Source organism: Podarcis tiliguerta (genome assembly GCF_965153285.1).
Source record: "Podarcis tiliguerta genome assembly, chromosome: 9".
Lineage (NCBI taxonomy): Eukaryota > Metazoa > Chordata > Lepidosauria > Squamata > Lacertidae > Podarcis > Podarcis tiliguerta.
In genome coordinates, this window is record NC_139542.1 from 63,217,106 (window position 1) to 63,244,632 (window position 27,527).

At 42.1% G+C, this 27,527-nt stretch overlaps 1 long non-coding RNA gene across 1 annotated transcript in view; it reads right to left on the reverse strand.

Annotated features, from left to right (window-relative positions):
* LOC310657407 overlaps positions 1-27,527 on the reverse strand; it is a 121,409-nt gene that overhangs the window by 93,323 nt on the left and 559 nt on the right. The gene's annotated exons all lie outside the window — the stretch shown is intronic.

Sequence of the window (27,527 nt, forward strand, 5' to 3'; positions counted from 1 at the left end):
TGGCTTTTTTTATATATAGTTTGCAGACACTTTGTAGTGTCTCTGTCATGGGCTTATTGGGCAACAGCTGGATCAGGGAAGCTCCACAATGCTTTACTTTCCCCACAATTCTTCAGATCAGTGCTGTGTTGGGACTGTAGACAAAATAGCTTGCAGCTGCCCACTGCAGATCACAGCAGATTTGCTCACCCAACACCTGTAGCAGGAACCCCCCCCCCCCCATCATTCAGTTTGTACAGACTTCACATACACTCACACTCCCACACTACATACGCTACACTTCTGTTATAAATTCATAGAAAATCAACCATACATCAGATTTGCACTGTTCCACTTTTATTTTACTCCATGAAGGAAGGACTACAAAATGGGGAAGGTTTGATACAGGCCACCATAATCCCTTGAGCATAGCAGCACATCCACAGGAGCCCTGCCCAGTTGCTATGCCAACCCTGATGGTCTTAGACAGACGACCATCAACTACACAACAGACTGCATACACAAGTGGATTCAACACGGACTATAAAAAAAGAACAGTGATTGGATTTCTCCTCAGGGGGCAGGAAACTGTGACTACCTTTGTCTTCAGGAAATGACTCATGGGAGGGGGGAAAGAGGGGAACCAGCCATGTGACAGGACACTCAGGTTACCACCACAACTCCTCCCTCAACCCCTCCTTTCTGTAATGTATGCATGATGTTTCTGGGGGTGGGCTTGACCTAGAGGAGGGGAATTTCAAAAAGTTTTTATAAGGTCTTGCACACCATTTTGCTGTGCCTTTCCTCTCTCCTGCGAGTGAGGGGAACACCCTGCTGCAACAGTACAATAAAGGCCAAGCCTACAGGCTGCTGATTTGCTCCAATTTACTCTGGTTGGTGTCTTTACTTTTTGTCCAAGGGAGCCCTCAGATTTTTCCGGTAACACACCTGATCCATGCTTCCATTGGGGCTCCCAGCACTCAAACCGAGAACCAGGCCTGTAAATACCTGAAGGTTGATTTTATTTGTGTCATGTGTTGTTTTAGTGATTGGAAACTTTTGATCTCCATTTATAGATTCCTTTATCTGCCCTGGAGGCTCTTTGAGCCACAAAAGGAACATATAAATCATGAAATAAATAATGAAATGAAATAAAAGTGCCTTCTCCAGACTTGAATTTATTAGAGCGATTGCTTCTGTGAGGGACTTAGCAGCTGAACGGGCAGGGGACCAGTGCTTCTGAAATGGCTTCAGTAAACACAGAGGAATCTATAATCATCAACCACTGTCTCATTTTCATTACACTAATCCAGGGGTCAGCAAACTTTTTCAGCAAGGGGCCAGTGCACTGTCCCTTGTGGAGGGCCGGACTATTTTTTTTTTTGGGGGGGGGGGAATGAATGAATTCCTATGCCCCACAAATAACTCAGAGATGCATTTTAAATAAAAAGACACATTCTACTCATGTAAAAACATGGTGATTCCCGGACTGTCCACGGGCCGGATTTAGAAGGTGATTGGGCCAAATCCGGCCCCCGGGCCATAGTTTGCCTACCCATGAACTAATCATTAGTACCAGTAAGGCACTTAATACACAGAAAAGAATTCCTATTACCAAGTGGTTTCTGGTAAGGTTGATGTAGAATATGAAAATAACCCACATAAGGAGTTTTCTGTAGACATGAGGTTGCAATTCTAAGAATACTTACTTGGAGGTAAATGCTCTTGAAATCACCTCTGAGTTAACTCAGACCGGAGTAGGGTTAAATGCGCAAAATGGCTGAACAAACACCCACTATCTAGAAATAGCAAACTTCAGTATTTAATTATGCAAAAGCCGGCCAAAATTTCCCCAGTTACAACTTTGTATTTGCCTTGAGGGCAAATATTTCCAAGAACCGATAATCTTTTGCTTTAAGCTGTGACCCTCAAACTGACTTAAGGATATGAATTGAATTGCAAATATGGTTACTGCTTAGGAAAAGTCCTGCTCTGGCTGCCAACGGTTACTGATTCAGCAGATTCACGATGCTGTATAGTAATAAAGTGGGCAAATATATTAAGGTCTCATATATGTTTCATAATGGATGCAGTGCCAAATTAGCAACTAACATTGCATAATTCGAATAAGGATGAAGCATGATCATATACAAATATATAAAGTGTTTCGCTGCAATTAAATTTTGACTTTGATATTTTTTCATCCACGGCCAGATAATTCACACAATCTTTTGGCAGGGTACATGGATGTTTGAGCTGGATTTTTTTTCCCCTATTCCCCTTCAAGGGACTAAAAACATAACCTAAGTATTTAACAAAGATTGATTGCAAGTCACGAATGCCAGCCAAATACATTAAAATGACATAAAAACTAGTCACTCCTCTGAGAGCAAGGTCATCTCCATGGATAAACATAGTAATCATAAAATGATGTATTTCACTAAGTGAAAAGGATCATTTACCCTATAGTTAAAGTTGCACATTGTAAGCCCTAGGACATCAGAAGTACTTTCAATGCATTTTCATCAGCAACTTATTCCAATGGCAAACAGTTCATAAGATTAGATAAGAAAAATGAGCTATTTGGTAACACAGTAATAATGATAACTTTGTTGTTGTTGCCCCAGCCATTCTGGATGGCTTCCAACAAATCTAAAAGCAAAGCAAAATAAAATAAAATAAAAAGCATAATAAAACATCAAACATCAAAAAACTTCATTGAGATGCCTTCTAAAAGTAATTTCATTCTTCTCACTGCCCATACTTGGTTGTGTTTTATTTGGAAAACGGTTATTGTTTAAAACACACACACACTTCCAAAACTAAGCCTATTAACATTAAGTAATTTGGTTGATTATTTATTGTTTACATGTATTATTTGCTTGTTAAATTAGTCCTCTAGGTGATACACAACTCAAATAGACTATAATAGAACTACTGAAAAGGGGCTACAATAATCGCATAGGGAGGAGAGAGAGAGAAAGTGTGTGTGTGTCTATGTGTGCATAATAACAAATTATTATTCACGTAATCCCTGTGTACTGGGAATTTAGGGTGTGATCAGCTCCCTGCAGAAGGCACACAACTTCTGCAAATCCAAAAGATGCTCTATAAGCTTTTATTGAAATTTCTCTTTGCCTTTCCCTGGCAGCCTTTATGTCAGGCACAAGGTTATGTGACTTTGCAAATGGTGTTGATACCCTTCTGAGCTTCAGACACAGCAATCCAATGCCACACTCCGAGAGAACAGTCCACAAGGAAGGGAGGAGACTACTGGAATTTCATAAAGTCTGGACACATGGAAGAGGCAGGTCATGCTTTCGATTTAAATATGTTGGTTTGTTTTTAAGATCATGTGGTAACCCCTACCCCCCAATTGACCTTTATTCCATTTCAGCAATAAAGAGTGGATTTTCCCAAAGTGGTGGGTCAACAGGAAAACCTGTGGAATAGCCCAGTGTCAAAAATCCCATGTTGTGGAATACTCATCCTCACTACTGACTTTCAGTAATCTCTTGAAAACCATTTTATTCCAGCAGGCCTGAGAGACTGCTTAAATTATCTTGATTTGCAAGTTATCTTAATGATTGTTTTGTTTTGTTTTATGCTGTTTTATTGCTCCTGCCATACACTGCCTTGATATTTCACATGAGCTGGCATTATCATAATACCACATTTCTGAGAGGTTTCTCTCACAAAAGACTTTCTATATAATATTTCAGGGTGTTAAAATGAAGAATGTGTTCACTTTTTGAAACAAGAGTTCCCCGACTACCCTCAAAACACGCAACTCTCAGATTTTATCAATGCCAATGCATTCCAAACTTCTTTTTTACAAGTATCTCAATAGGTTATTCCTCCCATGCATGTTCTTATTATGGAGCCTTCCAGTCTTTTCTCTTTCTGTTTTGCAGATTAAAGCAGGCATGCCAAGTCTCATCCATTTCACTGACTTGAATTTATATATTTAGATATAAGGTAGCTTTCTTTACAGGCTTCAGTTGTAAAAACCCGTGGAAGTCTTTGATATAGGGGAAGGGAAACAGAAAAAGGTCCTCCTTTCCAAGTATTTGCATGTTGAGGTCCCCAAGCCACCCCAATAACTCACACACCACACATAATTTTTGTGTAAGGTTTTTGGCACAATTTTGGCCACAATTTTATTTAACTACATAACTGTTAGTGGTTGCTTAGGCATTGGTTCCGACTATCTGTCCCCCCCATCCAGGGACAGAACTGTTTTCCAGATTCCAGTGGAAGCCAGTCAGGGAAAACAATATTGGGGAGAAATGAAGCTGGGCACCAGACCCTCACCTCTCCCCGCATGCTCCCAGAGGCTTGCGTGGCCCAAGCCCGATGCTAGGGACTTGGATGAAAGCATGGCAAGCCCCTGGATTTCTTTAAGAGAATTCCCTTGCAGCACTAGCATTGGAGGGGTAGGCAGTTACCCCTCCACCTACCAAATTTTTAACCAATGCCTAACCACAAACCTTACAAGTTGTGACAATTTGCTACGCAGTAGGCAAAAAACCAAATGGCTCCAGCCAATCAGGCAAATGGACAAAATTCCTACCAGGCCTCTGCCCCAAAAGCAGGCAACCCCGTGACAGGCATAGCAAGGTCAAGCACAAAATCCCCAGTTCAGGGAGGATGGGTGGGTGATCTGGTGCATGCAGCAAAAGAGAAAGCCCAAAGCTGCGTGCCCAATATTTAAAACCTTTGAGCCCAATCCACAAATTGGTAACATCGAAATCTCCCCAGAAACACAAGTACCCAATCACAGCCTGGGGCCATCCAAACAGATCTGCCCAGCAACACTGGGGTGGCCTGCTAGACCCCACCGCAAGACATGCTTTCTATTAAGGAGAACACACTTTGCTTAATTCTCTCTGACCTGCCACAAACATCCAGCACCCATTTACCCTGGAATCTCGGTCTCTGCCAAAGGAGTGATCTTTGTGCCACTTGCTTGACACCTACCTCCCCCTTCTGCCCACAAAAAGGGCAGGAAGATATCCCCCAAAAGGGTTGTCTCTACCAGCCATAGCTGTCAACTTACAGATGTGAAAATAAGGTACCAGCAGCCTTGAAAATAAGGGACCAGCAGCCAAAATAAGGGACCTGCAGCCTCACCTGTTCCAGGCACTCCAGTCTTCCTGTCCTCCTGCAGTCTGGACAAACTCATGCTGGTAGCTTCGAGAACACTGTCCAACCAACTTTGTAACCAGAGGTTCAACTGAATAGAATCTGAATCACATGCATCACAAGGCCTATGCAGCCTCAACTTAAGATGGCTCCCTGGCCTGGCTTTGCACTGCAAAGTTTACAGCAGCACGTGCAACAAAATGGCGTCCAGCATTCAAAAAACCCCTCAGCTTGTATTAACTAGCCACACAGACACAGCCTCCACCCCCTCCCACGAGATCTCCTTTCCTTTTCCACCACCATGTGCCCCCACTCCAGATAGACCTTTTCGCCGGAAAGGGTGAGTGGGCCGATGATGATGTATCCATCTGATTCCGATCCGAGCACTCAGCACAGGTATGTTCAACTTCTGAGCCCCTCTGAGCCAAAGGCAGAAAGCCCAGCCAGCAGCCAAACGAAGCCTCAAGGAAAACCACCGCCACCTCTCCGCTGGGAAGCGCTGAGCAAAGGCGAGTCCCCAGGGAACGCAGCTGATTTGATCAGCACAAGGCATGCAAACTCCACCCCCCAGTCATTCTTAGACTTCTTATTGGGTGAGCAACACAGCCAAGCAACTCAGTTGGAGCCTCCCTCCTCCCTGGCTGGCAGGGAGGGAGGGAGAGGAGCTGCTTCCTTTGAAATTTAAGGGACATAATTTAAGGGACATTAAAGGGACATCCATCAATAAGGGACAGCAGTGGGACATGGCACTGGAATAAGGGACTGTCCCTTCAAATAAGGGACACTTGGCAGCTGAACCTGGCAGAAGTCAATGAAATGGGCCATTCTGAGGGAAAGCTGAGCCGATCCTGAATCTATTGGCTCCCAAGGTACTCTAACAGCTAGTGCCACACATTGGAGAGAAGAGGTTTGGCGGCAATGTGCTTCCTCCTCTTCTGCTGTTGCATACCATCCAACATTTCTCTGATGAAAATAGGGATGACCCATTAAAAGGTAAAGGGACCCCTGACCATTAGGTCCAGTCATGGCCAACTCTGGGGTTGCGGCGCTCATCTCGCTTTATTGGCCGAGGGAGCCGGCGTACAGCTTCCGGGTCATGTGGCCAGCATGACTAAGCTGCTTCTGGCAAACCAGAGCAGCGCACGGAAACACCGTTTACCTTCCCACTGGAGTGGTACCTATTTATCTACTTGCACTTTGATGTGCTTTCGAACTGCTAGGTTGGCAGGAGCTGGGACCAAACAATGGGAGCTCACCCCGTTGCAGGGATTCGAACCGTCAACCTTCTGATCGACAAGTCCTAGGTTCTGTGGTTTAACCCAATAACAAATTTACTATTTATACCCCACACATCTTATTGGGTTGCCCCAGCCACTCTGGGCGGCTTCCAACGTATGCAAAAGCATAATAATACATTAAGCATTAAAAAAGACTTCCTGATACAGGATTGCCTTCAGATGGCTTTGGGGTCGGATAACTCCATACCCTCCAACATTTCTCCAATGAAAATAGGAATTCCAGGTTCTATTTGAGGACATCTCATCGGCCACTGAAGGGAACATAGCAAACAAAACAGAATGAAAAGGGCATTTCATTCCATCTGAGCTGTCACTTGACCTGGCTGCCACTTACAATATTTCTTTCTTCCCCTACAGTCCTATACAGGTCTACTCAGAAGTTAAGCCCTACTGCATTCATTGGGACTAATTCCCAGGTAAGTGTGTATAGGATTGCACCATTCCTTTAGTTCATATGTGATGTGAGAGGACTGGTGTAATCTCTTTCATTTGCAAAAACAACAAGAAGAAAGTTCAAAATTCCAGTGGCATGATATTCAGGAACTGGCCTTTTGTTCCTCACAATCCTCTGCTGTTTAATACTATGTATGAGCATCAGTGTGTGTGTGTGTGTGTGTGTGTGTGTGTGCTGTTTTTCAAGCTCTAGCAGGAATAAATGCCATTCTTGGAAATATATTATTTTGCATGGGCAGATAATGAATAAATGGCATTGGGAATAAGTGGTTTTTATGTCAAAGTTGTCAAACCTCTCTTTCTGCCAACTGTTGGCTACCATCCTGTTTAACACCAGATGGCATTGTTTTTTATATGTTATTGAACAGAGCGATTCACTAATTCCACATTGTGTTGTTCTAATATAGAAGATGGCATTTAGTTTACTTACTGGTGCGTGTTTGTGTCATATAAATAAAAAACTAATCCACTATTTGAGGGGTCCTCTGTGATCAGCTGTGCAACACTGTTTGCTGAACCTGCGCTTAGACTTTGTGGCACTGTGCTTAACAGTCATTTGTGAGTTTAATGGATGTAACTTGCAATCTGGGGCCAGTTCATAAACATGTGTTTGTTTGTTTGTTTGTTACATGCACTGCTTTGTGAAAAGGACAACAACAACAACAACAACAACAACAACAACAACAACCATATCGAAAAACCTCCAATACTAAACTACTAAAAATAGTAAAATGAAAAATGAGTCCGTAAGCCTAAACACACATTCGTAAACCTGACTGATCTCAGTGGGACTTAAAGCAGAGTAAACATTCATAGAATTGCACTGCAAAACATCTGATTATGGCTACAGTACTTCATCTTTCCTCATTTTTTTGAGGGGGCTGAAGTGGTGGCCTGTATAATCAGATGTGGGCATGTAAGCATGCTCTCTCCAAATTGTAGAGAACAATACTGCTTGAATGACGTGCTGTGTTTATTTTTTAAAATACATGTTATTAGAGTTTACAAGAGAAATGCAAAGATTTTTTGTCAAGTATCATTTTCTTTTGGTCCATACTAAAACATTCATCCAGAGGCAAAAAAAGAGAAAGAGAAGACAAAAAAAGGGAAGAAAAGAAATAGGAAGAAAGGAAGAAAAAGGAATATATATATATATATATATAGAGAGAGAGAGAGAGAGAGGAGAGGAGGTTAAGAAGCTAAAGAACTTCCAATTCTTCATCTGTCTGCAATATATAAACATTCACTTTAGGGGTGCCAACTTGAATAAATTATTGGGGGGGCCAGGTAAGCCCCACCCTGCATAATCGATCACATGATGTGCTGCACATACACCATTTCAATGGCAATGCCCATCAACTTTTGTTGGCAGTCCCCTCAAATATTTTATTGGGGAGGTCCTCTTGGTTTTCCAAGTAGTGATGTATGGAAGTGAGAGCTGGACCATAAAGAAGGCTGATCACCAAAGAATTGATGCTTTTGAATTATGGTGCTGGAGGAGACTCTTGAGAGTCCCATGGACTGCAAGAAGATCAAACCTATCAATTCTGAAGGAAATCAGCCCTGAGTGCTCACTGGAAGGACAGATCGTGAAGCTGAGGCTCCAATACTTTGGCCACCTCATGAGAAGAGAAGACTCACTGGAAAAGACCCTGATGTTGGGAAAGATGGAGGGCACAAGGAGAAGGGGATGGGTCACAACATAATGCTAGCCGACTGGGAACGGTTATGGACCACTGGGCTAAAGTTTACGGCATGTAATGCCCTAAGAGAAAATATTATGAAAATGATATACAGATGGTACATAACACCAGTCAAACTAGCAAAAATTTATCATATGCCCGATAACAAATGTTGGAAATGTAAAGAAACTGAAGGTACCTTTTTTCATCTCTGGTGGACATGCCCAAGGATTAAGACCTTTTGGGAGATGATCTATAATGAATTGAAGAAAGTATTTAAATACACATTCCCGAAGAAACTGGAGGCCTTTCTCCTGGGCATGGTCAACCAAGAGGTACGTATGAAAGACAGGATATTTTTTATGTATGCCACAACAGCAGCAAGAATACTTATTGCAAAGTATTGGAAGACACAAGAATTACCCACGCTGGAGGAATGGCAGATGAAAGTCATGGACTATATGGAATCCGCAGAAATGACTGGCAGAATCAGAGACCAGGGTGAAGAGACGGTGGAGGAAGATTGGAAGAAATTTAAAGACTATTTACAGAAACACTATAAGATTAATGAATGTTAAAATAACATCAGATTGAATGTATAAGGTTATTGGAGTAAAACTCTAAGGATTAGAAGACCCAACATTCTAAGTTCTAAGCATTGAATAAGCTATATTAAGACATTCAAATCAGAAAGGAGGTTAATTATGACAGAGGGAAGGGATTTGTTGTTTAATTGTATGAATTGGAATACAGGGAAGGGAGACTCGGGGAAGTCAGAGAAACAAGTCAATGCAAGATCAATATGAAGATAAGACTGTCTTTATTTCTGTTGTTTGTAGTATGTTATGTTTGTGTAATTCTTTATGTTTTTGGTGTATTGTTTGTTGCTTTTGTTTTGCTTTATTGTCTTTTATGCAAAAACGAATAAAATATTCATAAAAAAAAAAACCACAAGGAGAAGGGGATGACAGAGGATGAGATGGTTGGACAGTGTTCTCTAAGCTACAAACATGAGTCTGACCAAACTGCGGGAGGCAGTGGAAGACAGGAGTGCCTGGTGTGCTCTGGTCCATGGGGTCACGAAGAGTCGGACACGACTAAACGACTAAACAACAACAACAAGCCCTCTTGGCCCCAGGAGTTGACTCCTATATTATGTGTTGTGTTTACAGGCTTTGGACACTTTGAAATAAGAACCCGGACTCAGGCTATGCCTGTTAAATGCAGTTGTTTAGTTTAGAGTTCTCCTACATTACCTACAGACTAGTGTTCTTCCTTCTAGAATTCTCTGTAAGCCCTGTGGTGGATTAGTCTATGCTTAGGCCAGAGTATTCTGGAATCCTTGTCTGAATCAAGGTGTGGTTCTGCCATCGATGTCACATGTTGCGTGATGGGTGCTCAGTTAAAGCAATCGTTCCCAAACTGTGGTCCATGGACCACCAATGTTCCACAAGCTTTATTCAAGTGGTCCGCAATGTGTCTGTAAAAATAGTTAACATCCTACAGCGTCTAGCATAGTGTGCTACAAATATCCAGAACAGGCAGAAAGTTAAGTGGTCCACCAACACCCTCAGCAATTTTCAAGTGGTCCAAGGTGGGGGAAAGTCCAGGAACTACTTAAGTATATGTACATGTGACTCATCCCCTTGTCAGTCCTTAAGTTAAAACATTCTGTTGTTAAATTAGCCTATGACAGTCTACATGCTTGTTTTGACTGCTGTCCTACAAACTAGAAGTAGTTCAGTTGCACCATTTAGATTATGGAGAAAGACAGACAGACAGACCTCTGGGGCTTCTCTTTAATTCAATCTCACAACTGACTGCTCTCATGCTTCAGTTTCAAATATCATAGTATTTTGACAAGGAATGTCTAATAGGCCATTGGGTATTTTAGCAGTATCTGGGAAGGTTTACTATTTCAATACACTCTTTGCCTTGCCCAATTCCTCTTGTTACATAGAAAGAAAAGAGCTGTTTGCATTTGATATGTATTATATCTGGAAGGGTTTGTGTGTTTTTTTTCATAAATTCCTGATGGATGATTCAAAGATGCAAAACAAGAAAATGGATTCTTCTTCCTGCAGTGAGCTAGGACTGACACTGGATTTATAGATCCATATCTTTTGATGATCCGGCTTTGTGGAATCTTATTTTGCATCTAAATTTGATGAATTAAAAATAAACAGGGAAAAAATGCAATTGTTTAAGGCCTATTGTGTTTTAATAAAAACTGCATTTATGAGACATAGATGAAGGAAATATACAAAAAATCACAAAACGGGAATATGTTCCTTAAGAAAGTTGGTTATTTTTCAGTGAATAAAGAGCTCAGACCAACCATAATTTCATTTACACTCCATATAATCTAACTGAGTCAATGGACTATTGGGCAAATGAAGCCCTGTCACATTTCCATCTAGCCTCATGATATCCTAATGGGGCTCATGGCACATTGCCTTTGATTTAGTCTGATCTAACTTGGTCATGTCTGCTAGACTTGTGGTCCTACACACTTCACTCATTATTTCTTTTCTAATAATAATAATAATTTATTTATACCCCACCCATCTGGCTAGGTTTCCCCAGCCACTCTGGGCAGCTTCCAACAAAATATTAAAATACAATAGTCTGTCAAACATTAAAAGCTTCCGTTGGTTTATGTCGATGGTTCTCAATTTTTAAAAAGTGGTCAAAGATTGTGATTTCAGGCAGCTAGAAGTATTTCTAGATAACACTTAGTGCTCCTCCTTCCCCCTGCCCCCTTACATCTCATTCATACACACACACACACACACACACACACACACACACACTCAGAAGCAAACCCCATTGAGTTTAATGGACTTTACTCCCATTTAAGTGAGTATGGCATTGTAACTTTAGTTGCTTACAAGACCTCAGACCAAGAAATATCACATGGTAAATGGGACGATGTGCTGTATTTCATGATGACTCTGAGGGCAATATTTATTTTACTGGATACTTCAATGGTCCCACCCAGTCCCTACTCACATTAGATGGCATAATCTGACGGAGGCAAACAGATTTAGCCTCATGGTGACATTCAGTGCAAGTGTAAACAACTGAGCTGTGAACAGGTCAGGGAAGAGCAAAAACAGAAGCAGGTATATTTCAAGAAGAACTGAAAAATCACTAGAAAAGGGAACTGTTTTTATTTTTCTTCAGCACCAGTGCAAACATTCATAAAAAAACAAAACTGTGAGTAGTTCTGACTGAGCCTCATATAGATTTTAGCAAAATTTGGTGGCGACTTAAACTTTATTCCTGATGGCACAGCGTTAGGATTTTAGGTCTATTTCGTTTTCCAGTGGTATATTCCACTTTTATGTTCCTGTGAAGGAAAACGTTATGTGCTCTTTTCATAGACTGCAGTATCATCTTTCATTCTGCTGAAGCCTTCTCCCCTTCCCGTTTATTTCATACAAGCTCTCTCCATCGACAGATCAATCCTCAAAATAAAATAAATGGAAATTTGCTAGCCCAACAGGCTAAGAAGTCTAGCCACACCAAGCATACAAGTCCACACAAACACACACACACACGCAGGCTTGATAAGAAAAGATTACTGCTTCAAAATGTTAATAATTAAAAAAACTGATGCCAAATATAGCGTACCAAAGTTGCATTTCATTAAGTTTAATATTTCATAGGAAACACATATTATGACAGAGATATTTAATAAACTAGTCATTTTGACTCAAACCCTCATATTCTTACAGTTGTTGATAAATGGTGCCGAACATCAAAGAGATTTGGTAATGTGTCAGTTTAATATATTCTTATAATGGAAACTCTTATTCATGAGTATTATTTTTGTATCCTGTCTTGTTCCTCCAATCGCTGTCATTTAAACATGAAAGGTTCGTGCAGTACATCGCCTTAGGATATGATTTGCTCGTTTCATAAATAAATGATATCCAGTCTACAGTGATGAAGTACTGGGCAAATAGAGGAACAGACTTATGGAAGACTGTCAATTTCTTGGAAATTGGCAGCAGATAAAAATTAATAGTGGCAGAGGGTATTCATTGGAAAGGCTCTATATAGTTGCTGACTGAGTAAAAGTTCCAAAGGGGGACTTTTTCGGGGGGTGAGAATTGAAAATCTTTACTAATTTCAACAGAGCTTTTTTCAGCCGGAACGTGCCGGAACTCAGTTCTGGCGCCTCTCAGATGCGTGCCATTGTCATTCTAAGATGGAAGCATTCATGGTGAGTTCTGGCACCTCTTTTTCCTAGAAAAATAGCACCAAATTTAATTAACAACATGAAGGTAGTCTTCCTTCTTCTTTTTCTCTTATTTCCCCACTAATGGGGAAAAAGGCACCTTCTGGATCCTTCCTCAAACACACATTTTTTGTGGTCTTCAACACAACATTCCAACACTCACAAAGTAAGTTTAAGAGCAAAAAGTGTCACCTTCAAGCCTAACAAATTTACTATGACACATGCTTTCATGGACCAGAGTTCCTCCTCTCACTTTTTAATATTGTGACTTTTGATGTATAATTGCTGTCCATTTGTTTTACTTTAGAATACAGGCAGGCTGGCCACTAATCGTCTAATCCTGATGCCGCAAAATTCAGAGGAGAAGAATGGTCCACTTGCTGAAGCAACTCTTTTTACTTCAACATCCCTCCCCAAATCACTGTGACTGGAGTGCACTGGGGAAATGATCCACTATGATTTAAAGTTAAGCCTGCCCATTAAAATGAAATATTCCATCCCCTACGTCACCCCTTCCTTCTTGAGCTCTGGGCATTTCTTTAGTCAGCTTGGTTTCAGTTCTCAGAAAATAAAAGGAGGTGGGGGGAGTTTGTGTATTTCCCTACAGTGGTACCTCAGGTTACATACGCTTCAGGTTACAGACTCCGCTAACCCAGAAATAGTGCTTCAGGTTAAGAACTTTGCTTCAGGATGAGAACAGAAATCGTGCTCCAGCGGCGCGGCGGCAGCAGGAGGCCCCATTAGCTAAAGTGGTGCTTCAAGTTAAGAACAGTTTCAGGTTAAGTTCGAACCTCTGGAACGAATTAAGTACTTAACCCGAGGTACCACTGTATAGGGAAAAACAGAGGCACCAGAGCTATTCAGAAAGTTGTGGACTCCTTGATCTAGCTTGTCACAGTTTAACAGCATGATCCAATTTGGAAATGTGGGATTATGATCCAAATCTCCCCAGTTCACCTCATTATTTTGGTACGCGGAGCCAATGGACATTCCTAGTGTGTACTGTTTTGATTTATCATATTGTGTTTCTTTCTGTGTATTATTATTATTATTATTATTATTATTATTATTATTAATTATTATTATTATCATTAACAAAACACAGTTCTTGTTATATTTGTGTGCATGTGTTCTGTGCACTACAAATATATAGGTAAAATCAAAGGTGCTTTTCTCCATACCACCACAAACTTAGAAAAATAAATTTATCACAGAGCAGGGATAAGATACCATATCGGTCAGAAAGCTCAACAGTGCAGCAACGTAAGTGGCCATCTAATGCCTGTATTAGCCTCCCTTGGAAACTGACAGACAATAACACAATCAGGCAGGAATACTTCAATGCATATGGAATATATCAGTGCAACTGTCTTGAACCTCAAATGGAAACTAGGACCCACATTCAAACATCTATGACAATAGAGCTGAAAAATCACAGGAGTTCTGTCTCCTTATGAGAGGGGATGTGAGCCCTAGGCTCCGTCTCACAGCTCACTACATTTGCCCATGGTGAGAATCACTTATACACAGATGTCACAGAGAAGGGGGAAAATACCGCCATAGATGTATTCATCCGAGCTACTTCTTTCTGAAGTGAGACATTTTCCTTGTAGGTGCTGTTGTACTGACTTAAAGAAGTAGAAGAAAATCTTCATAACAGAAGATACTCCCAGCTAGATATTGCCCTCTGACCTGAAATTATGTGCCTATTTGGCTCCAGGCACTTCATTACATCTCATTCAAAACTTGCAAGTTTCTTTGAGATCCTCTGCATAAAAATTCCCAAGGCAACAGTTTTGAGACTCAAATGGTCTAATTAAAAATAACAGAGAGAGGGGAAAAGAAACAGATTGCAAATACAGTGTAAATAAAGCATATTTTGAAATTCTGCAGAAGCTCTCTTTAAATTAATTACACATCTGGTTCTATTAAAATGTGTTAAAAATACTTCTAATCCAAGGAAATCTTTTATTGTATCCTTTCTGTTCTGAGCCGGATGCCCTTTATATCAAATCATGCTTTCCCACTCTGACTTTTGTAAAAAAAACCAACCAGCCTAATCCTATATATGTTTACTCAGAAGGAAGTTTCATGGTGTTCAATGGGGCTTATTCCCTAATAAGTACTCAAAGGATGGATCTCTGCCCTACATCTGTTATATATGAAATTATATGGAAGTAAGATTAATCTTAACATCTTAAAAAGGAGACATCACTTTGCCAACAAAGGTCCGTATAGTTAAAGCCATGGTTTTCCCAGTAGTGATGTATGGAAGTGAGAGCTGGACCATAAAGAAGGCTGATCGCCGAAGAACTGATGCTTTTGAATTATGGTGCTGGAGGAGACTCTTGAGAGTCCCATGAATTGCAAGAAGATCAAACCTATCCATTCTTAAGGAAATCAGCCCTGAGTGCTCACTGGAAGGACAGATCATGAAGCTGAGGCTCCAATACTTTGGCCACCTCATGAGAAGAAAAGACTCCCTGGAAAATACCCTGATGTTGGGAAAGATGGAAGGCACAAGGAGAAGGGGACAACAGAGGATGAGATGGTTGGACAGCATTCTCGAAGCTACAAACATGAGTCTGACCAAACTGCGGGAGGCAGTGGAAGACAGGAGTGCCTGGTGTGCTCTGGTCCATGGGGTCATGAAGAGACGGAGACGACTAAACGACTAAACAACAACAAAGATGAATCTTTGTCTCAGAATATTCAATATAAGGACTGCCCTGCCACACCAGACCAAATGACTACTTCATCTGACCTTCCGCTTCCCATAGTGACCAGCCAGTGAGCTCTGGATGTTGTTAAGCAAGTCATGAAAGTAACTTGGGGTTGTTGGTTTTTTACTCAGCATCTGCTTTTCAGTGGTATAAGACTATTATTTTTGGAGGTTCCATTGAACGAATCCATTTTTAGAGATGCTTAAGTTCCTGGCCATCAACGCATCATGTAAGACTAAATTCAAGGAGTTATTTTTTTGTGAAAAAAAAACTTTTTTTCTTCTTTGACAAAGTAATAATCATAAATAAATAAGAATAAAAATGTGCACCCCACCGCTGAGACCATTCCATTGTAACTATCCAAGCTCCCAAAATTTCAACACCTCTTGCGACAGTTTCACTCCTTTCCATTTTAATGGTACAAATTCTACAAACGCCTTCCATATCTCCTCAAATTCATTTCTCCTGCATATTCCCCATCTTACCTTAATGGCACATTTTAATTTATCATTAATAGCTGTATCCCACACCTCTTTATACCATTCTTCCATTTTAGATTCTGCTTGCCCCTTCCATTTCCTAGCTGTCATAATTTGTGCAGCTGTCAATAAATTTGTGAGCAAGTTCCTCATAGCCTGCAAACCTCCCACCCCATCGTAAATTGATAATAATGCTACCTCTGGACATACTCTCTTTTGTTGGTTCTGACTCTACTGCTGATCACTGGGTTACCCAGAGTTCAGGAAAAAAAGGAACTTTCCATTCTGGCTTGGAGTGGCTAGGAGGCTGCCTACTCACCTGTGCAGCCCCTAGGCTGTTCCTGCACTGCTCTGGGCAGCTGGATAAGGCATATGGGCTCCTCTTGGCACCAGTTCAAGGGATGGAGGGGCACTGGCACAGGCTCCTTGCCAATGGTGCAAGGGAGCCTAGGTACGCCTCTGCCAGGAATTCAGCCTATGACTTGAGCCATGGGAAGTTCAAATTTTCCTCCTAGTTTTAAGAAATTCTATTGCCAGTAAGAAGCACCCAGCTAAGTCTTACTCAGAGACAGACCCACAGAAATCAATGGACTTAACTTTTACAGTGGTACCTTGGGTTACAGACGCTTCAGGTTACAGACTCCGCTAACCCAGAAATAGTACCTCGGGTTAAGAACTTTGCTTCGAAATGAGAACAGAAATTGTGCAGCGGCAGCGGGAGGCCCCATTAGCTAAAGTGGTACCTCAGGTTAAGAACAGTTTCAGGTTAAGAATGGACCTCCAGAATGAATTAAGTTCTTAACCCGAGGTACCACTGTACTTAAAGTTTTCTTGGAGTATGACTAACACTGGATCTCATCCAAAAGTATCTTCCAGTTTTGGTTAGACCACATTTGACTTTTCAACTTACATATGCATTTGCTGCCTCCGAAATGACAGGTAATATGAATCAGCCATTCCAGGATACCAATTAGCCATTCTGTATAATGTATGTAACTCCTGCCCTGGAGACATTAGCCTTAACAAGCAGCTCATTATCTCTATTTTCTTCCTAATTTAAGCCTTTACTCTCAAATCTGAATGATGGGCCAATCATCTGCCATATTCTCCAATAAAATAGCATTCCATAAAAGCCTTCAAGCCCTCTAAATATCTTAGCAACAATACACTTGGCATAGCAGAACCATACAGAAGTTATTGCATTAGCAATGAATGTACATTTGGTACCTTGTTTTGGGTAATTTTCAGTCTGTACATTCCAAGGATGTGGACAAGATCCTTAGAGGGATAAAACTGGTCACCTGTGAACTCCGTAATTGCCCTTCCTGTTTCCTAATGCCAGCCAGAAGTGAGGAATGAAAAGTGTCTCATTGAGAAAAGGCCTAGTCCCAACATGCCTCAAAGGAGACAGCTGTGGGATCTTGTTTCAAAAGTCTTGTTTAAAACCCATTGTTTGAGACCATTTCTTCCAAGTCTTTATTTTCTTCCATTCTTCGTGATGGAACACATGGGTTTGTTGAATGAGAGATGCTGCAGGTTCTCTTTATTCATTTCTATTTGGTTTTAGTTGACCTACACCATGAGCTAGATGGGAGAAGGTTCTGATGGAATGCTCAGCAAGTTTCTGTACAATCATCCATAGGTATAAAAGGTAAAGGTACCCCTGCCCGTACGGGCCAGTCTTGCCAGACTCTAGGGTTGTGCGCTCATCTCACTCTATAGGCTGGGAGCCAGCGCTGTCCAGAGACACTTCTGGGTCACGTGGCCAGCGTGACAAGCTGCATCTGGCGAGCCAGCGCAGCACACGGAAAGCCGTTTACCTTCCCGCTGGTAAGCGGTCCCCATTTATCTACTTGCACCCAGAGGTGCTTTCGAACTGCTAGGTTGGCTTATTGGGAAATGATAAATAATGAATTGAAAAAAATGTTTAAATATACCTTTGTTAAGAAACCAGAAGCATTCCTACTCAGTATTGTAGGGAATGAGATAAATAAGAAAGATAGGAAATTATTTTTATATGCAGTAACAGCAGCAAGAATATTGATAGCTCAGAAATGGAAGCAAGAAGAGTTACCAACATTGGAAGAGTGGAGAATGAAGATGATGGACTTTGCAGAACTTGATAGACTGACAGGAAGAATCCGATATTGACGAGATCAGAGATTTACTGAAGAATGGGAAAAGTTTTCAGAATACATGCATAACTTAAGTGAAAAACAAATAACGCTTGTAACCTTGAATGAAGCTTTGTAAAAAAGAAAGGTTTGAACTGGAGTGTAACAAGATTTAATCTATAAATTAGATGAGATTTTAGGAATGTGTAGGAAATTAGGAAGGGAAAGAGTATCAGCCAAGTTGAGGGAAGTCAAAAAAGAGAGAATGGATTTTAAAAAATGTATGAATTGTATGAATTTGTTTTATTTGTAAACTGAATAAAAATTATATTTAAAAAAACACAACGAACTGCTAGGTTGGCAGGCGCTGGGACCGAACGACGGGAGCGCACCCCGCCGCGGGGATTCGAACTGCCAACCTTGCGATTGGCAAGTCCTAGGCGCTGAGGTTTTACCCACAGCGCCACCCGTGTCCCTACAGAGGTATAGGTAAAGGTAAATGACCCCTGGATGGTTACGTCCAGTCAAAGGTGACTATGGAGTTGCAGCACTCATCTCACTTTTCAGGCCAAGGGAGCCGGCGTTTGTCTACAGACAGCTTTCCGGGTCATGTGGCCAGCAGGACTAAACTGCTTCTGGTGCAAGAGGACACTGTGATGGAAACTAGAGTGTATGGAAATGCCATTTATCTTCTTGCCATAGTGGTCCTTATTGCACTGGTGTGCTTTTGAACTGCTAGGTTGGCAGAAGCTGGGACAAAGCAACGGGAGCTCTCTCCGTTGTGGGAATTCGAACCGCCAACATTCCAATCGGCAAGCCCAAGAGCTCAGTGGTTTAGACCACAGCACCACCCACATCCCTACAATCATCCATAATATCCTGCTGACCTGCCTTGTCAGGATGGGACTGGGAGGCATAGACCTGCATTGAGTCAGGTCCTTTCAGCTTGTTGTTGTTGTTGTTGTCAGCAGCAGCAGCAGCAGCAATCCAGATGTAGCTGGACTCCAACAGCCACCAGCTTGAGCCAGCATGGTCAATGACCAGGGGGCAATGGGATGTAGTAGTTCAACAATATGTTGAGGGCTGTAAGATAGCCATCTGTTCTAGGAGATGGGCAGTTGGTCCAGAATGGTACATGACTAGTTTAAGTGCACTGCTTTCAATGGCAGAACAGTGAAGGTTAGTAGATCACAAGGAATCACTGTTGAGCACAAACCGGCAGCAGGATGATGGAAATGATATGCCAAAGACTCAGCACTCAGAGGTAGGGAAATAAATCCCTTACTCCTTACATGGATTTGGGTTTTTTATTATTGTTTTAGGAGCATTTAGATCTTGCTTACTAACCAAAGTTCTCAAGGCGGCTTACAGTATATAATCAAAATAGACTATGATACAATGTTAACTCCAGAACAATGATGTATGCAACTCCTCTTCTCCTGTGTCCCAGCAAATGACCTTCTGCAGCTCAATCTCCTGGCTGTTGAAGAGGCTAGATGTCAGCCCTACATGGACTGACATGGTAGCTGCTACTGAAGTCTCTCACAGCCCTGGACCTGGCAACAGCTGCAGGAGGTGCAGGGTGCAGCAGAGATGTTATTATCTCAAAAAAACACACACCAAAGTTTGGGGGTTTTAAGGGGATAATGACTCAGGATAGTTTCTGACAGCACCAGGAAGTAGCAGCCAGGTGAGATAGAATGAGTACTCTGCCACGAGCTCAAAGTAGGGTCTGGATGATACCCAACTATGCAGTAGGGGGGAGTCTTGAGACAGCTCCTGCCTTAGCTGCTTCAGGTGAGATGCGTGTCATCTTTTTATTCTGAACGTGAGGGGAATGTGAGGGCACTTCTTAATGTATTCATTCTCTAGCTCCAGATTAGCTTCCATATTTGACTTTTGTATATTCCTCTGATGTTTTCTGCTGGTTCACTGTTAGACCTCATTTCTGCCCCCTTCTCTTTCGTGTCTTCATGCTTTTTTCTTCTATTGTTCCTTATTTATCACATTTGTTGCCAGCCAGTGTTCAGCTAATTGCTTCTCTTCTCTTGTTTTAAATACATCTCAGGGTTCATCTAGTCTTTTACTAAGCTGCTATGGTTTAAAATTTCAGCATCCTCAGTCTCTTTTTCCAGTTGAATTGTTTAGGGCATTTTCTTAATTGTGTGTTGCCAGTATTAGATTGTAATCCTATTTGGGTAGAGTCTGCTTCTTGTGTGTTCTACACAGTACTGGTTTAGGTGTTCAACAAATACACACATACACACACACACACACACACACACACACTTCCATCTTTCAGAGCGTATATTTGATTTCCCTTTAGATTGTACAACTACTGCTGCTCTCATTTGTGAGCTCTATAGCACAAATCCCCGCCAAGGGCCCTCAGGGAACCTTAGAAAAACCGAAGTAGAAAATTCAACAATTTCTTTATCAGTTCAGTGTTAAAGAAACAATGGGTTAATTCAATGGATTCCTGATTTCTATTTTTTAAAAATACTCCCTTCCTTCATTCAAAGTTCCATTTCACTTTCTAGCTGCACATCTTGCAACAACACAGCCCAAAATTAGAATAATATGGGACTGTGCTTCTTGAAGGCAAGCTCCTAATGAAAAGACCAGTCTATTTTGTAACTTTAAAGCAGGCATAGACAAACTCGGCCCTCCAGATGCTTTGGGACTACAGCTCCCGTCATCCCTGACCACTGTTCCTGTTAGCTAGGGATGATGGGAGTTGTATTCCCAAAACATCTGGAGGGCCAAGTTTGCCTATGCCTGCTTTAAAGAATAGCTTTTATTGAAGAATATATATCTAGCAGTAGAGACTTCCACCATTAATTAGATAAATATGTTGTTTCTTAGATAGTCTATGTCCACCTTGACTTGCATAACAACATTAATACCTCACCCTGTCTCCAAATGGGTTTAGACAGCATACATAGTTCTCCCCTCTTTTCTCCTCACATTGCCCATCAGAGGCAGGTGAGACTGAGACAAAGGCATCTAGTGAGCTTCATGGTGGAGTGGAGACTTAAACCTGCGTCTCACTGTTCCTAATCTGACAGCAGTGGCTGATGCTGAATTAAGATGTGCTGAATTTACCAACTCTCAAATTCCAGAAACGAATTTGCTAAAAGTGCTACTAGTTGTAACTTGGCTTGGGAATTCAAAATATTTTTGGGTTAAATTAATATAATTTAGTTTTCCTTGATAAGTAAAATGTGGGTAAAATTGCTTAGAAACCCTTAAAAATGGCAGCCAAGTACTTGCATTTATATCATATATTAATATTATTTTTAGTTTAATTTAGCACTACCTGACATTTTCAGAAGGTCAATTTAAAACTCATTGGTTTTCCGAAAATGGTTTGCGTGCTTCTCCATCAAATGTAGACTTACAAGGCTAAATGTTGTCCAATCACAAAAATAATAGCAGATTTGAATTCATCACACCCCCAAAAAAATAAGTTTAAGACCCCCCTCACTGAAGAAATCTGCAAAAATTCAGCCTCCTAAAATGAAACACCCTAATGCTGGGTGAAAAGAAAGTCATGCAAGTGAGATTCCAGCTGTTGCAAATTTTGTCCCTGGCCATGCCTCTAACAGGAGCTCAACATGCACAAATTAAGCAGGCAAGGCTTTTGCAACCTTTTCATCTCCATTCCAAGAAACTGCACATCTGATCAGCACCCATGTATCAGACTGCTTAAGGCATGGGTAGGCAAACTAAGGCCCGAGGGCCAGATCTGGCCCAATCGCCTTCTAAATCCGGTCCAGGAATCAGCGTATTTTTACATGAGTATAATGTGTTGCTTTATTGGCCGAGGTTGCGGCGCTCATCTCGCTTTATTGGCCGAGGGAGCCAGTGTACAGCTTCCAGGTCATGTAGCCAGCATGACTAAGCCACTTCTGGCGAACCAGAGCAGCGCACGGAAACGCCGTTTACCTTCCCACCAGAGCGGTACCTATTTATCTACTTGCACTTTGATGTGCTTTCGAACTGCTAGGTTGGCAGGAGGGGGGACCGAGCAACGGGAGCTCACCCTGTCGTGGGGATTCGAACCGCCGACCTTCTGATCAGCAAGTCCTAGGCTCTGTGATTTAGCCCACAGCACCAGCCAGCTCCCTCGGCCAGTAAAGTGAGATGAGCGGCGCAACCCCAGAGTTGGCCACGACTGGACCTAATGGTCAGGGGTCCCTTTATCTTTACTTAATGGGTCCTTTTATTTAAAATGCATCTCTGGGTTATTTGTGGGGCCTGCCTGGTGTTTTTACATGAGTAGAATGTGTCTTTTTATTTAAAATGCATCTCTGGGTTATTTGTGGGGCATAGGAATTCATTCATCCCCCCCCCCCAAAAAAAAGAATATAGTCCAGCCAACCATGTGGTCTGAGGGAAGCTGGACTGGCCCGCTGCTGAACAAGGTTGCTGACCCCTGAAGGAGAAAGGATTGGGGGGGGGTGGAGGACCAGCAATACATGAGATGCTTTTCTCCCTAGAGTGACTAGGGAGTAGGTTCAATCCTCAGCATCTCCAGGTAGGTCTGTGAATGAAGCCTTCCTGAAACATTGGACAGCTCCTGCCAGGCAGTGCTGAGACTACTGAGTAAGATGGACCAGTGGCTTGACTCAGGATAAGCAGCCTATGTTCCCATGAGTAAGACATAAAGACCTTCTGAACCTTTAATAGCCTCGGCATTCTATGCTGCACCTGTCAAAAAACCACTCTTCTAAACAACTGTTGAAAGGACAGCCACAGCATTGACATGACATCTGGACCCCCTAGTCTTGGACAGCTAACTCCCTTTTCATGGGTAATTGGCTCTAATGACTGATTGATCAGGAGAGATAAAGAGGTCCTCACTTAGACAAGTCCATTTAGTAACCATCACTAATTAAACAAAGCAATTTGCACTTTGACAAAGAGCCCTCGGAGACCGGAATTGCCAAAGACGTGTAGAGAAAAAAGCTTTCAGAGATAACGGTTCATTAACAAGAAAAAGACTTTTGATTTTACAGGTTTCACAGCTTCCAGTACTTCCTTAGAACAATTAATTACCCATACAGAATTTCATTTTTACAACTTGGGAGGAGGTAGTATTGACTTCCACACAATAAGTATTTGATTCTTCAATTTCTCCAGATTCAGAGTATGTATTGCACTCATATGCTGAAATGTATCAGCATACATGTGTATGGCTGCTTATTCATCATTTCAAAATCTTCAGTGTTTTCATAGAAATACTGTCGGTGCCAACACTATGTGCATTCTGGTGCCTACAGAAAGCACACCTGTTTATTCAGGATTTTGCTGCTCATTCATTGCAATGTAACTGGACAGCCTTATGGAAGAGATATTTAGCCCTCAGTACTGATTTAAAAAACAACAACATATATACTGTGATTGATCTGTGTTTTATTGCTGCCATTATCAGGCAATATTATTAAATAGTACGATATTGTATTTTTATGGCTGCACTCTGTCCTGGAATCTTTACTTTGAAGGGCAAACTAAATATGTTTTAAATGAATGCTATACTCACTTGAACTCAGTTGGGCTTTTGAATAGACTTTTATAGGATTGCACCATGGAGATCCTTGGTTTACTATACTATTATCACATTTAGGATTGCCACCATTTGCACCATATATATTGAAGGTGCCTGCTTATTTTATTCCTTTAATTTCCACTAGGTAAAGGTAAAGGGACCCCTGACCATTAGGTCCAGTCGTGGCCGACTCTGGGGTTGTGGCGTTCATCTCGCTTTACTGACCGAGGGAGCTGGTGTACAGCTTCCAGGTCATGTGGCCAGCATGACCAAGCCACTTCTGGCGAAACCAGAGCAGTGCACCGAAATGCCGTTTACCTTCCCGCTGGAGTGGTGCCTATTTATCTACTTGCACTTTGATGTGCTTTCGAACTGCTAGGTGGGCAGGAGCAGGGACCGAGCAATGGGAGCTCACCCCGTCACATGGATTCGAACTGCCGACCTTCTGATCAGCAAGTCCTAGGCTCTGTGGTTTAACCCACAGTGCCACCCGTGTCCCAGGTAATTTCCACTACCCCTATTTAATTCTTAACATTCCCTTTCCCCCATATTAGTAGCTGAGCTAAGGTATGTGAACAGACCCCAAAACTTACACTTAGTAGTCAAACATATATATTATATAGCAAAACCTATTTTTAATTAACATGTAATAGGATTATTTACTGGTTGGATGTTAAATGACACGTTGTTATTGCCCTTTAAAGAGTATAGTGCTGTCATTGGACTTGTTTTTTTCACATTTCTAAGCCTATAGACCTTGCTTTTTCCACTATGGTTAACTCACAGACTTTTCAGAGGGCTTAGCCTCTGCAGCTTCTTATGGTAAACTGCCAAAAATCTGGGTTCGGTTCTTTTGGAGGACTGTTATGGGAGCCTCATCTGAAATATAAAGGTAAAGGTAAAGGGACCCCTGACCATTAGGTCCAGTCATGACCGATTCTGGGGTTGCAGCGCTCATCTTGCTTTATTGGCCGAGGGAGCCGGCATACAGCTTCTGGGTCATGTGGCCAGCATGACTAAGCCGCTTCTGGCGAACCAGAGCAGCGCACAGAAATGCCGTTTACCTTCCCGCCGGAGCAGTACCTATTTATCTACTTGCACTTGATGTGCTTTCAAATTGCCAGGTTGGCAGGAGCAGGGACCAAGCAATGGGAGCTCACCCCATTGCAGGGATTCGAACCACCAACCTTCTGATTGGCAAGTCCTAGGCTCTGTGGTTTAACCCACAGCACCACCCACGTCCCCACATCTGCAATATAGGGGCAATAAAACTGAGCTACCTTACAGGGCTGTCATAAGGATTCCAAAGCAATTTATGTGAAGCTCTTTGAACACTCTAAAGTGCAGCAGAAATGAGAATAACTCCTCCCACCCCAAAAAGGAAGGGGGAAAGGTTACATGTGTAAGCCACTGCTGAATCTGCCTTTCTTCTCCCCTTTTGACTTTTGTCCTTTTTTTAAGATTGTAAGCCTGTGGGCACGGAGTGCCTTGCCTCAATAGACTGCATGCAAGCTGCTTTGGGAACACTTTTGACTAAACTGTAGGGCACAAACACTCTAAATAAGTAAATAAATACTAAGGGATCAGTTTTCCCTCTTTTAAGGGAAAAGCAACCCAGCATCATGTCTTCTGTATATGTGTGTGCACAAGATTGCGGATAAAAAAAGACTCTCATCACTACAGAGGAGCTGCCTTGGACCGAAGATTGTGGGGCCCAGTGGCACATTGACACATGTCGCTGTCAGTATTTTCATCCCTCCCATTGCAAGGATCACCATAACATGTTTGTGCCTGTTTTTCTTTGATCTGTCTAGAGACAAGATGGCAGTATGAGAGAGCTGACTCTCTCATACATGTTTGTTATGTTCTTTTATTTGTTTAATTAGAAGAAATAAATTCGGTATGCAACAAAACCTCCACAGCTTTGCTTCTGTTACTCTGCTGCTTTTGAGGTGCTCACAATAGCAAATGTGAGTCCACTGCACCAGGACCTATCCCTTAGGAATGCTGCTCTGCTGTTCCTGTGATCGGAAGGGGGAGAAGGTGCTCCCGACACCCAGCCCATGCAGGCGCTGAAGACATGGGCTGTATGCACAGTCGCACACCTGTGACATCATGCACGCGTCATCAGGAGGTGACACATCGTTAGGAGAAGGCCTTGCCCTGTGCTGCACAGCTTCAATGGCCTTGGCTCCACCTCCCTCACCCTCAAGAACAGCCTGCATTTGATGCTGTGCCATACTTGGTTCGGTGGTTTAGCCTCTTCCATCCCTTCAATATTGGAGAGGGGGCTGAGTCCCCTGCTAAGGATTATTGAGGGGGCTGACGATGACACCTCTGCCCCCTAGAGTTGGCGCAGCTGCCTCACCGCATCTACTTTCAGCCACAGGAAGGCAGACGCACCACAGCGCTGACTTATTTGTTCTAGAATGTTATGATTTTTTCTTATTATAAAGGAAAAATATGTCAATTTACAGATTCGTTAACGCTGCAGGGGCTCTCGAAATGATAAATCTGGTGGTGGTGTGTAATGAAGTATGCGAATGCCTCCTGGAGAGGCATATGTCTTTTGGTGATGCCTGTGACTAGATATCTTGATTGGAGATCCAGATTTGGGTCGATTTGCTTGGATATATCCATAATATCAAGAAGGCCTTGAGCTAAGCATACATAAAGGTAAAGGGACCCCTGACCATTAGGTCCAGTCATGACTGACTCTGGGGTTGTGGAACTCATCTCGCTTTATTGGCCGAGGGAGCCAGCGTACAGCTTTCAGGTCATGTGGCCAGCATGACTAAGCCGCTTCTGGTGAACCAGAGCAGTGCACAGAAACACTGTTTACCTTCCCGCTGGAGCGGTACCTATTTATCTACTTCCACTTTTGATGTGCTTTCGAACTGCTAGGTTGGCAGGAGCAGGGACCGAGCAACGGGAGCTCACCCCGTTGCGGGGATTCGAACTGCCGACCTTCCGATCTGCAAGTCCTAGGCTCTGTGGTTTAACCCACAGAGCCACCCGGGCCCTAAGCATACATAGAAGAATGTATATGTATATGGTCACAATTAGGGTGACCAAAATCAAAGGAGAGCGGGGATCTTGACCCTTTCGCAGGTGTGCAGAAGGTGGAAGTTGTCATGCAGGTGGAGAGGAGAGAGGAAAGCTATACCAGCTGAAATTCCCAGTTGCCAAATGATGTACTTAAAAAGCAGCACATTGTTCTGTTCCAAGTTAATGTACCATCCTACCCCACCAAAAAAAGCAGTGAGCATGTGTGCAGAAAGTCACTGAATCCAAGATGAAGACCATCATCTTTGTCCATTTCTGCTAGCCTACAGCTATTTCTTTTCTCTTTCTCTTGATTATATACCATCTGCTGCTGCACAAATTCAGCCTCCATGTCAAGAAATTAAATGAAACACAAAAGAAGCAAGTGCAACCCTGAATTTGCCGCAGACTTTTCTCCATTTGATTGTTTCTCATTTTCCATTACAATGCTTTGTGCAATTGTGCAAATTCACTCCTGATCGTCTCCTTTCTGAGAAATGAAATGCAATATAAAGCAATCATGTGCCGTTGCTATAGAGAACAGATAGTTGGACAATTTTCTTGGCTTTGAAAATTTGTGCAGAGCCCAATAAGAAAACGAAAGTCCAGCCATGACCTTGCAGTGTCATTGTTATTTGACAAAAGGTCAGATATGCCCACGACACATATCATGCTTAGCCATAGTTTGTTTGCAAGTTTTAAAACCATGATTAAATGTCACGCCAAAACATTTACAAGTTTTACATTTACAATACTTTCCCTACATATAAATTCTTTTGTCTGTAGGCTAGGGTTATCAGATGTCCCCAGTT